Source organism: Dasypus novemcinctus, chromosome 26, assembly GCF_030445035.2.
Source record: "Dasypus novemcinctus isolate mDasNov1 chromosome 26, mDasNov1.1.hap2, whole genome shotgun sequence".
NCBI lineage: Eukaryota > Metazoa > Chordata > Mammalia > Cingulata > Dasypodidae > Dasypus > Dasypus novemcinctus.
Window position 1 is genome coordinate 42,138,559 of NC_080698.1, and position 12,146 is coordinate 42,150,704.

Below are 12,146 nucleotides of genomic sequence, written 5' to 3' on the forward strand. Positions count from 1 at the left end.
TTTGTGTTTGTCATATTTTGTTTGTATATTTTTTTTTTGTCTTTTTTGTTGTTGTTGTTGGTCTTATACTCTCCTCCAACTTTGCCTTTCCTGTTTTTTCCTTTCTTCCTGCAGAACTCCCTTTAGAATTTCTTGAAGGGGAGGTTTCTTGTTGGTATACTCTTTCAGTTTCTGTTTGTCTGCGAATATTTTGAACTCTCCATCATGTTTGAATGCTAGTTTAGCTGGATAGAGTATTCTTGGTTGGAAATTTTTTTCCTTTAGTACCTTGACTATATCATACCACTGTCTTCTTGCCTCCATGGTTTCAGAAGAGAAATCAGCACTTAATCTAATTGAGCTTCCCTTGTATGTGATGGTTTTCTTTTCTCTTGCTGCTTTTAGGATTTTCTCTTTGTCTTGAGCATTGGATAATTTGACAAGTATATGTCTTGGGGTGGGCCTGTTGGGGTTTATGACTTGTGGAGTGCGCTGTGCTTCTTGGATATGTACATCTGTCTCTTTCAGTAGATTTGGGAAGTTTTCAGCCATTATTTCCTGCAACACTCTTTCTGACCCCTTTCCCTTCTCTTCACCTTCTGGAATGCCTATAATACGTATGTTTGAGCGTTTTGCATTGTCATTCAGGTCCCTAAATCCTAATTGGATTTTTTCTATCTTCTTATTGACCCCTTCTACTATCTGTTTGATTTCTGATGTACTGTCTTCCACATCACTAATTCTCTGCTCTGTCTCTTCTAGTCTGCTGATATTTGCTGCAAGTGTATTTTTGATTTCTTGAACTGTGGTGTTCATTCCCATCATATCTGTTATGTTTTTGCGTATGTCTGCAATTTCCCCTCCAAGTGATGTCTTCATGTTGTTAACCTCTTTCATTACTGCATCAAATTTGTCGGTGATAAATGTTCTGAGATCTTTCATTGCTTGTGCCAAGTTTTGCTCCCCTTCGTGATTATTGGTTTGTTGATTGGATTCAGCCATGTTTTCCTGATTATTGGTTTGGTTCGTAGATTTTTGTTGCTTTCTGGTCATCTCTTTATTTTGACGAATTTAATCAGTTCCTTAGCTTCTTTGTCTGCTCTTGGAGGTTAATTAGTTGTTATTTTTGCACAGGTGTTATATCTTCTCTTTGTCACTTTTTTTCTTCTTATTCTAGTTACTTGTTGTTGGTTAAGTTCACTTTAGAGGAATGTATTAGTGTTGGAGAAAGGCAATTGTGTAAGCAAGGGAAAAGTGTAAAGTTGTATTGGTGACGTATGTTAATAAAGCAGGAATATGAGATCTGGAAGGATGGAGGTTAGATTCATGTAGATTGTATAGAGTTATAGCTGTAGGTAGAGTACCTTTTATGAAGTTGATGACTGAATTTGGGAGGAATATGGTATGAACTACACAGCTATTGTTTTCATGAGAGAGGGAAAAAGAAAAGAAAGGTAATAGTTTCAAGAGTGGATAATAGACAGAAAACAGAACAAAGGTATTAGAAATTAAGAGTTAGACACTTTGTGGATCAAAGAACGGGAGGTGGGGGGTGGAATATAGGAGAGACAGTAGATGATAGTGGATATCAAGATGCAGGGGAAGGGGGATAGTGTAGGTAGCCTAAATCAGTTCACACAGAAATGAGGCAGTGGAGGATGGGAAAACCCAGCAAATGTGAGGTGTTCCCTGTAGCACCTATTGTATACTTGAATTAAAGTAAAAATAAGTGGAAGATGAGGGACAAGAGGGAAAGAGAAAACCGAAAGAAAAAAAAAAAAAAAAACAAACTAATTATAATAAAGAAAAAAGAAAGGCAGGAAGAAAGGAAGAAAGAAAAAGAGGATGGGCAAACGGTGGGGAACGGATAGGGAGAAGAGAGATACAGGTACACACGTGTCACAATTGCAACACTATCTAAAACAACAACTTCCCCCCGCTTTGCCCTAAAACCCCCCCGCTGTCTGCCCAAATGGGTCTGCAATCACCTCCCTTCCCACAAACCCCCAATAGGCCGCCCAGGGCCCACGAACTCCCCAGTACTGCAGATGCTCAAAAAAAAAAAAAAAAAAAAAAAAAAAAAAAAAATTAAGTAAAATTAAAAAAAAAACAAAACAAAAAACAAACAAACAAACAAACAAACAAAAAAAACAGAAACCCCTCCGCAGGCCCGGCTCCGCCCGCCGCGGAGGCTTAGACCGGCTCTGCCCAGCTTCTCACGCCGCCTTGGCCTGGCCTGTCTCCGCCCAGCTCCGCTCGCTACAGCGGCCCAGCCGGCTCCGGCGTCCACCTCCCGCCACCGCGGCCTGGACCGGCCCTACCCGGCTCCGTACCCGCCGCGGCCTGACACGGGCCCGCCCGGCTCCAAACGCTACCGCGGCCCGCAGCCGGGGCCTGACCCGGGCCCGCCCGGCTCCAAACGCTACCGCGGCCCGCAGCCGGGGCCTGCACCGGCCCCGCCCGGCTCCAAGGGCTGCCGCGGACCGCAGCCGGGGCCTGCACCGGCCCCGCCCGGCTCCAAGCGCTACCGCGGCCCGCCGCCGGGGCCTGCACCGGCCCCGCCCGGCTCCAAGCGCTGCCGCGGCCCGCAGCCGGGGCCTGCACCGGCCCCGCCCGGCTCCAAGAGCTGCCGCGGCCCGCAGCCGGGGCCTGCACCGGCCCCGCCCGGCTCCAAGCGCTGCCGCGGCCCGCAGCCGGGGCCTGCACCGGCCCCGCCCGGCTCCAAGCGCTGCCGCGGCCCGCAGCCGGGGCCTGCACCGGCCCCGCCCGGCTCCAAGCGCTACCGCGGCCCGCAGCCGGGGCCTGCACTGGCCCCGCCCGGCTCCAAACGCTACCGCGGCCCGGCCCGGCCTGGCTCAGCCCCACCGAGCGGGGCTAGATGCCTCGTCTCCGCCTACCCAAGAAGGGAATCCTCTACAGGTAGCTGGGATCTCCGTGTATATTTCACAGATGAATCCTCTCTGTTACCTTCCCTCCAAATCGATGTCCAGACACCTCCGGACCAGCAAAAATCCCGAAACAATCCGGTCCCAAAGAGTCTCCAACGCCACCCAGCCGATTCCCTGCAGAAGACTCTAACAGGGATGTTCACTCAGCCGCCATCTTGCCCCCTCTCTCTATTTCTCATTTTAACTATGTTTAAGTATGTAATTCAGTGATATGACTTACATTCATGATATTGTGCTACCATTACCACCATACGTTATCAAAACCTTTTTGTCACCCCAAACAAATTCTACAACCATTTAACAATAACTTTTTTTTTGAGGTGCCAGGACCTTTTATGTGGGAAGCCAGTGCTCAACCACTGAGCTTCATTGGCTCCCCTGAGTTGGTTTCTTCATTTGTTTTTTGTTTTTAGGAGGCACTGGGAACTGAACCTGGGACCTCACATGTGGGAAGCAGGTGCTCAACTGCTTGAGCCACATTCACTCCCTAATAGTAACTTTCATTACCTGTCCAACTCTCCACCCTCGGCCTTGTAACCTATAACCTACTTTCTGTCTTTATGAATTTGCTTAGTGTAGATACGTCATGTAAGTGGAATCACTTGATATTTGTCCTTTTATATCTAACTTATTTCACTGAACATGACATCATTTAGGATCATCTGTGTAGTGGCACTTATTAGCACTCCATTTATTTTTAAGGTTGAGTAATATTCCTTTGTATGTATGTAACACATTTTGTTTATCCACTCATCTGTTGATGGACACTTGGGTTGTTTCCACCTTTTGGCTATTGTGAATAATGCTACTATCAACATCGGTATAATTGTATCTATTCAAGTTCCTGCTTTTAGTTCTTTTTTGTATATACTTAGGAGTGGAGTTATAATGTCATATCATAATTTTGTATTGAACTTTTTGAGGAACTGCCAAACTCTTCTCTAGCCACTGTAGCATTTATACTCCTATCAGCAATGCATGAGAGTTCTAATTTCTCCATATTCTCACCTATGTCTATTTTCTGTTTTTCAAAGAATAGCCATTCTTGTGGGTGTAACATGGCATCTCATTATAGTTTTGATTTGCCTTTCTTTACGGCTAACAATATTGACCATATTTTTATGTGCTTTTTGGCCATTTGTATATCTGTGGAGAAATGTCTGTTCTAGCCCTTTGCCCATTTTTAATTTGGGTTTGTCTTTTTGTTGCTGAGTTGTAGGAGTTCTTTATATATTCTGTATAGTAAACCCTTATCAAATATATGATTTTTCCCCCCATTCTGTAGGTTGTTTTTTCACTTTTTTGGTAATGTTCTTTGATGCACAAAAGTTTTTAATTCTGTTTAAGTTCCGTTAATTTTTTCTTTTGTTGCTTGTACTTTTGTGTCAAAACTAAGGATGTGTTGCCAAATCCAAGGTTCTGAAGATAATCCCCTATTTTTTCTTTGAGGAGGATTATGATTTTAGGTTCTATATTTATGTTGTTGATCCATTTTAAGTGAATTTTTGCATTTGGCATGAGGTATGTGGGGTTCTACTTTAATTCTTTTGTATGTGACTGTCCAATTTTCCAGCACCATTTGTTGAAGAGACTATCTTTCCCCATTGAATGGACTTGGCATCCTTGTAGAAAATCAGTTGGTCAAAGGTGTGAAGGTTTATTTCTGAACTCTGAATTCTTTTCCTTTTGACCTTAATGTCTGTTCTTATACTAGAAACCTATGTTTTCACAACGGTAGCTTTGTAGTAAGTTTTGAAACTGCGAAGTGTAAGTCTTTCAGTTTTTTCCTTCCTTTTCAAGATTGTTTAGGCTATTAGGGGACCCTTGTCATTCCATATGAATTTAAAGATTAGCTTTTCCATATCTGAAAAAAAAGCGGTAGAATTTTCATAGAGCTTGTGTTGAATCTCTGGATCACTTTGGATAGTTGTGAAATCTTAACAATATTAAGTTTTCTAATCAATTATTTAGGGGTTCTTTAATTTTTTTTTCACAGTGTTTTGTAATTTTCAGTTTACAAGTCTTTCACCTCCTTGGTTAAATTTGTTCCTAAATATTTTATTCTTTTATATGCTATTGTAAATGGAATTGTCTTAATTTCTGTTTTAGATTATTTATTGCTGGTGTATAGAAACACATCTAATTTTTGTGTTACCCTTGTACTCCTGCAACGTGGCTATATTTGTTTATTGTTTGTAAGTTCTTACAGTTTTCTTGTGGATTCTTTGGGATTTTCCATACATAGGATCATGTTATCTGCGAATAGAGATAGTATTACTCCTTTCTTTCCAACTTTAGATGCCTTTTATTTCTTTTTTTTTTTTCCTCATTGCTCTGGCTAGAACTTACAGTACAGTGTGGTATTGTAGTAGTGAAAATGGACATCCTTGTCTGTTCTGATCTTAAAGGGAACTCTTTCAGCCTTTCACCATGTGAAAGGTTTTTCATACATGCCTTTTAGCATGTTGAGGAAGTTTCCTTTGATCTCTCTTGTGTGAGAGAAAAGGTCTAACATTTTGTTCTTGTATGACAGTTTTAAATGGCACTTAACAATCACACAACTTTATCACCCACACATACATGTGTTAATAAGTCACTTGCCCAAATTCAGCGATTTGGCTCAATCAAGGGATTGAGCTTCAGATGCACTAAAAACATCTTCCTCTCTCACCCCAATGTAGTGGTAGTGTCATAGTTAAGAGCCTTTGCAAGAGAGCCTTATAGACTGTCATTTAGATTACTTTATTTAAATTCACATTTTCCTTGTCTTCACATATGAAACACAGTGACAAGATTGGCACAGTCTGGGTTCCTGACTATGACTAAGCCTCCCTACTTCTTTATTTCTCATATGGAATTAATAACCAGACCCATTCTTTTTTTTTTTTTAAGATTTATTTATTCATTTATTCCCCCCCATCCCCCTTGTTATTGTTTTTGCTCTCACTGTCTGTTCTCTGTGTCCATTCGCTGTATGTTCTTCTGTGTCTGCTTGTCTTCTCTTTAGGCGGCAGCAGGAACTGAACCTGGGACCTTCCAGAGTGAGAGAGAGGTGCTCAATCTCTTGCACCACCTCAGCTCCCTGATCTGCTGCGTCTCTTGTCTCTCCTCTGTGTCTCTTTTTGTTGTGTCATCTTCCTGGGCCATCTTTCTGCTCAGGCCATCATACCCACAGAGGCTGGCACTCCGCTCAGGCCAGTGTTCTGCATAGGCCCTCGCTTGGGCCAGCTCGCTGCATGGCCAGCTTGCCTTCACCAGGAGGCCCTGGGAATTGAATCCTGGACCTCCTGTATGGTAGACAGGAACCCAATCGCTTGAGCCACATCTGTTTCCCAGACCTACTCTTAACTCCAAGCAGTGCTCAGAACTATGTATGTTGATTGGGTAAGCACCGTCTGAGAGGTTTTCTTTTTTTCCTGTAAATGGAGCCTCTCCCCTAGTTTTGCTTAGGTTTGCTTTAGTAGAGGCTAAAGTTAATAAGACTTCAATCTGACTGTTATTTTAATGAAAAGGTAACTTCCAAGATTAAATTGCAGTTGAAATAAATTGAATTTAATTTGGTCAATTAATTGAGAATTATATTTCAGCTGGTGTTCACCTTCAGCTTTTCACCTTTGTCTGTGCTGCTGCCAAACATTGGGACAAATGTGTATGTTCTTTTCCACAAGATTTTATAGTCACATTATCCAACGACTTTAAAGAGGGGTGTACATGGGTGTGAAACTAGGATATTCTTTTATTTCTGGTAGATACTTAATCCTTTATTTCTTATTTCTCAGATGACATTTAACTTCAGTTTAGCTCAAGAGCAGCTGCTTAATTTCCTTCCTCAGAAAATAAATTTCAGTACCTTTTCCTCCAGCCCGTATGCCTCCTCAAGGAATGTACAGGTAGTGATTAATGAACTCTTTGTCCTCTTATTAGACCCTTCTCATTGGTCCCTTCATTTCCTTCAAGGTGACATGAAAGGCATTTTATTGGCGGGCAGAGAAGCAGGAAGTGTCTTATTCAAGTCCTGAGTTTTGGGGCTAGAGGATAAGTGATCTTTTCATTTACAAGAAATTTTTAGACCCCCACAGTCTCTGAAGTCAGAGAAACAAGTTTCTAGTAAGTATTTGCATTTAACACTTAGAGTATAACTGTTCCAGTTCTCACCTTGTTAAGAAAACCTGGGTTGTTAACTCTCCCTTCTCAGCAAAAAGTGACTTCCTGAAATGGAGAGCTGAAGTATGTTATCATGTTACTAAGGAATCACTTTTCAAGATATAATGACTTGTTTTTCTGCTTGGTCACAGTGTGGATCATACTGGAACCCTCTTTGTTCACAGATAACTTAAAGATTCAGCAGGACTGTTTGAAGCAGAAAGGGATTTGAAATTATTTTTTCTTGCAAAAAAAATTAAGTAAATAAGGACTTCCAAACTTCTAAAATCCCAATAGTGCTATCATGATGGAAGCATTAAGTGCTTTGTTGAGTTTTTCTTAAATACCTATCTTGAAGTTTGAGGGTTTGATTTTTTTTTTTTTAATTAACCTGGATCATTTTGGTGGCTTTGGTGGATAATATCACTACCATGTGTGTTAGATGCCATGCTCCATTCCATCTGAAAGTGGGACTTTTGTACTGCCCAAAGTAGGTAGTATGGAATTCTTCCAGTGAATAGACCAGAGATTGAAGTCTTTGTCTAATCCCTGATCTTGTATTTTCATCAGTAGCCTCTGGATTCTTTTTTCTCCCAATGGATTCTTAAGAAATAGCAGATTGTCAGTGGTAAATATCACTTTCTTTCTCATGGCCATTTTGCTGTAATTTCTCCCTTGCAAACACTACCTGAGCAGTTGGCATTAGGAAATGGGAGGAAAAGGGACATGGATGTTTTTACTCACTGAAAACCAGCCTATTCAAGAATGAAGGGTAGTTGTTTTCTCCTTGCCCCCAAGAGAGGAAAACAGGATTTTCTTCATGAGACAAACCTTCAATGCCCGTTTCCTTTGGAAGACTGTCTTCGTGACGAAATCAGTGTCTGCAGCATTTCCTGTCCTTTCAGTCTTTTTCTTTATAGTTACACTATTCACCTGCCATTGAATCTGGCACATGTCAGAAAGAAAGCCGTTCTTGGGGAGTTGGTGTCTTTTTACTGAAAGTTCCCTGAGGTGTCTCTCTGGGAGGTGGTTTACTTCTTCCAGGCAATATGCCTATGTGAGAAGCTCCAGAAGAGAGGCTAAGGAAATTTAAATACTGAGGCAAAGATGCATCTGTGAGGCTGCAGTAGCACATGATGGTCAGTCTGGAGCTCCAGAAGGCCAAGAAGGATGAACAGGCCTAAAAGAGAAGGAGCATCTCTGGGCTTTCCCCTGACCTACCTTCTGAGAAACTGCCAAAGAGATCAGCCTCACCCTGGGTGAAGTAGTCAATGGCGAGAACAACCCAGTTCCAGACCTAGGTTTTCAAGCTAGCCAGCCAGCCAGGAAAAGGAACCCCCTTACCCTCCAAACGGATTATGTTCTAGAAGCAGGGCTTATCCCCAGCTGGTGGAGCTTCTGAAGTCGTCACTGTTCTGCTCGCACTCCGAGGTAGCCTGGGCCCTGACCAATATTGCTTTGGGGACATCGGAGCAGACCCAAGCTTGTGAAAGGAGGAGCTGTTCAGCCCTTGGTCGAGCTCCTGCCTTCTCCCCACTTGACTGTGTGGGCTCTGGATAACCTAGCAGGTGATGGCCCAGAGTTCAGAGACATTGTTATTTTGAGCAATGCCATCCCAACCTGCTGTCCCTGGTTTCATCAACCCATACCAATCACGTTTCTGCAAAACATCATGTGGGCCTTGTCCAACTTGTGCTGAAACCAGAACCCATACCTTTTCCCCAAAGCGGTGAAGCAAATGCTGCCCGTCCTCTTCTACCTCTTGCAGCATCATGACAGCGAGGTTCTCCCAGGCACCAGCTGGGCCCTGTCCTGTCCCACCGATGGCTGCAGCGAGCACATCGGCCAAGTGGTCGGCCAAGTGGAGTTCCTGTCCAGGCTGGTCCAACTTCTGGACAGCTCAACATCTTGACCCCTTCTCTCTGCACTGTGGGGCGCACTGTCACGGGAATGGCGCATCAGACCCAGGGGGCCATCGATGTGGGCTTGCTGATGTGTATCCAGCTCTCCCAGCACTCCATGTCTTCCACCCAGAAGGAGGCAGCCTTTGGCCTGGGCAGCGTGACCACAGGGCCTCACCAGCATGTCCAGTGGTGCCTTTGGCACTACTGAAAAAAGGAGAATTTAAAGTCCAGAAAGAGGCTGTCTAGATAGTGGCTAAGTTCAAAATAGGGGGTACCATAGACCAGTTGATCCAACTCATCCACTCTGGAAACGCTGGTGAATCTCCTCACTGGCCAAGATGCCAGAATTGTTCTCAGCATCCTTTATATCATCTCTTAAATCCTCCAGATGGTAGGTAAGCTTTCCGGGAGGGAGAACCTATGTCTTCTGATAGAAGAACTTGGTGGGATTGATAAAATCAAGGCTTTGCAATTTCATGAGAACCATCATATTGCCCAGACTTCTTTGAGCATTACTGAGCACCACTTTTTTGAGGAAGAAGATGGTATAATTCTCCCAGACCTGAACCAGAACATGATCTCTTCAAACCTGTAACAACAACAAAAAATCCTAAACCTTCACAATTTCTAAACCAACAACTAAACCCTAAAGGATAACTTCTTTAAGAAGCATCATGCCTATGTTTTAGTCTATCACAGATGTAAAGCTTTTTAAATTTAATGCTAATAAAATTTTCTGAGATATTCATCTCTGTCAAAAAAAAAAAACAAACAAAAACTTCCCTGAGACCCCCTACCTCTTTGAGCAGAGCCACACTGGAGATGTATAGCACTTGTGCTGTTTAGACCATGCTCTGAGAGGCTCCAGGAGGTAGCCTGTAGTTGTGGCTGCTTCAGAGCAAAAATGACAGCAAACCAGCCTTTGACAGGTCTCCCACCAATGTGCCCAGTAACCGCTCAACCCACAGACACACTGACGTCTACCTGATGGTGTTGTGACAATGATTTTATTGGGTACTTCATGGAAATCATTTAGTGCCTGTTACATAGTAAATGAGTACAAACTATTATTATCCTTGTGCCTGGCATGTAATAAATGTTCATAAACTTTTAAAAGCAAAAAGTTCCATTAGAGCATAATTACACCAATTATCTTTAAGTTCGATTTCATCCTCAGAATAAGTGGCATACTTTGCCGCAGATGCAGGCTGTAAGTAGTAAATGTAGAAACACTAAGTTGTTGAAGATTAAGAATTAGAGCCCAGAATCGCTGGAGAAAAAAAAGGAGGATTGAGAATAGAATAGCACAGTCTGGCTTTGTGTTCACATTTTATATGGAGCTGTTCTTCCCTCTGAGTGGAGACAGACAGAGCTGAAGTGGCCCTCTGGTTGCATGTAGGTGGGTGGTGACTTGGAAGAGAAGATGCCAGCTGTGGATTCTCACAGTGGGGGTTTGGAGACTCAAAGACAAGGCTGCAGGGAAGTACCTTTGCTACAATATGTGCTTTGTTGGTGTCATTCCGTTCTTGGCCTGTCTGTAACCTGAAAAACACACCAAAAAAACAACCCAAAAAAACAAAAAAACCATCTGGAGTCTAGAACGAAAAAATAATGGGATTGGGGAAAAAGTGTTAAAAGTGTACCAGTATCACTTTATATTTATGGGATCAACTCATTTACTTGCCCCTTTGCTTTTTGGGCTGAGATTAAGAGATGTGAAATCATGGAATGATTCAGAAACATTTCCTTAGAAAAACACTGTCTTCTGATAGCTTCAACGAACAGGTCTTTTTTTATAAGTACAGATATTTGTAATTTCTCAGTATTGCCAAGAAATGTCCGTGCTCCTTGCCGAGGGGTTTTATCTAAACCTGTCTTAATTATGAAGTGTTGAGGAGGGGTTCATGTTTGATGTTGGTCCTTGCCCATGAAACAAGGTCGTAACTCTTGCCCCAGACCTTGGTCCAGCATTTAGCACTCATTCAGCAGACATTCCTCAAGCTCTTGTTATTTGCAGTATGTGCTTGTTGTAGTGGGGTTGATACAAAGATGATATCCTATTTGCAGGATATTTTAATGATTTCTAAAGGTTTATTCTTCCTTTGTAGGAAGAATCTAGAAATAAAGAGAGGTCAGGTCACAGTTATATAGCTGGTGAATTAAAAAGCTACAGCTGCAAATAACCTCATCTTATTCTTTTTACTACATCTCTGCCCTTAAGACTTGGTTCCTACTGTCAAATACCTTAACTTTTGATAGAAAAAATACTTTGGTTAACTCCTACAATCTTTTATTAAGTATATTCTGGAGGTACCAGGTTGATACAGGGTAAATAAAACTTGTTTTTTTATCTGGTCTTCAGACAGATGTAATCACATTTGTATTTTATTTTTTATTTATTTCTCCCCTCCCCCTGTTGTCTTCTTTCTCTGTCTTCGCTCTGTGTTCTTCTATGTCTGTTTGTTTTCTTGTCAGTGTCACCGGGAATCTGTTTCTTTTTGTTGTGTCAGCTTGCTGCGTCAGCTCTCCGTGTGTATTGCGCCACTCCTGGGCAGGCTGCACTTTGCTCGTGCGGGGTGGCTCTCCTTACAGGGCACACTCCTTGCATGTGGGGCTCCCCTACGTGAGGGACACCCCTGTGTGGCACGGCACTCCTTGCATGAGCACCTGCGTGAGCCAGCTCACCACACTGGTCAGGAGGCCCTGGGTTTGAACCCTGGACTTCCCATGTGGTAGACAGACGGTCTGTTGGTTGAGCCAAATCTGCTTCCCTGCTTATTGTATTTTTAATGGAGAATTTGGGTAACAATTTATCTTATGTATGCTTCCCCTGCTAGACTGTGATCAAGGATTGTATGTATCTTTCTGGTTGACCCCAACATCCCTAACACAAAGTGAAGTATCTGTCACAAAGCAGGGCCTCGACAAAAGCTTGTTGAATGCGTGCATTATAGAGATTAGGTTAGGTGCTATTTTATTGATATATAAGGTGCCATGGACACATAGATGAAGGGTGTTAAAAGTCTTTTGGGGGGTGCTGACATGACTAGAAGAGCCTAGAAGACATATTAAACTGGGCCATGAATGACGGGTAAGAGAGATGAATTAATGAGAGGGCCTGGGAAAGATTGAGGGGAGGAAAATAGCTATGTAGTGAACTACAGGTCCCAAA

General features: G+C 42.7%; 1 protein-coding gene and 1 pseudogene across 1 annotated transcript in view; both read left to right on the forward strand.

Annotated features, from left to right (window-relative positions):
• The window catches only part of ITPR1 (inositol 1,4,5-trisphosphate receptor type 1), a 347,955-nt gene that overhangs the window by 61,955 nt on the left and 273,854 nt on the right, over nt 1–12,146 (forward strand). The gene's annotated exons all lie outside the window — the stretch shown is intronic.
• On the forward strand, nt 8,120–9,968 carry LOC111761815 (importin subunit alpha-8-like; annotated as a pseudogene).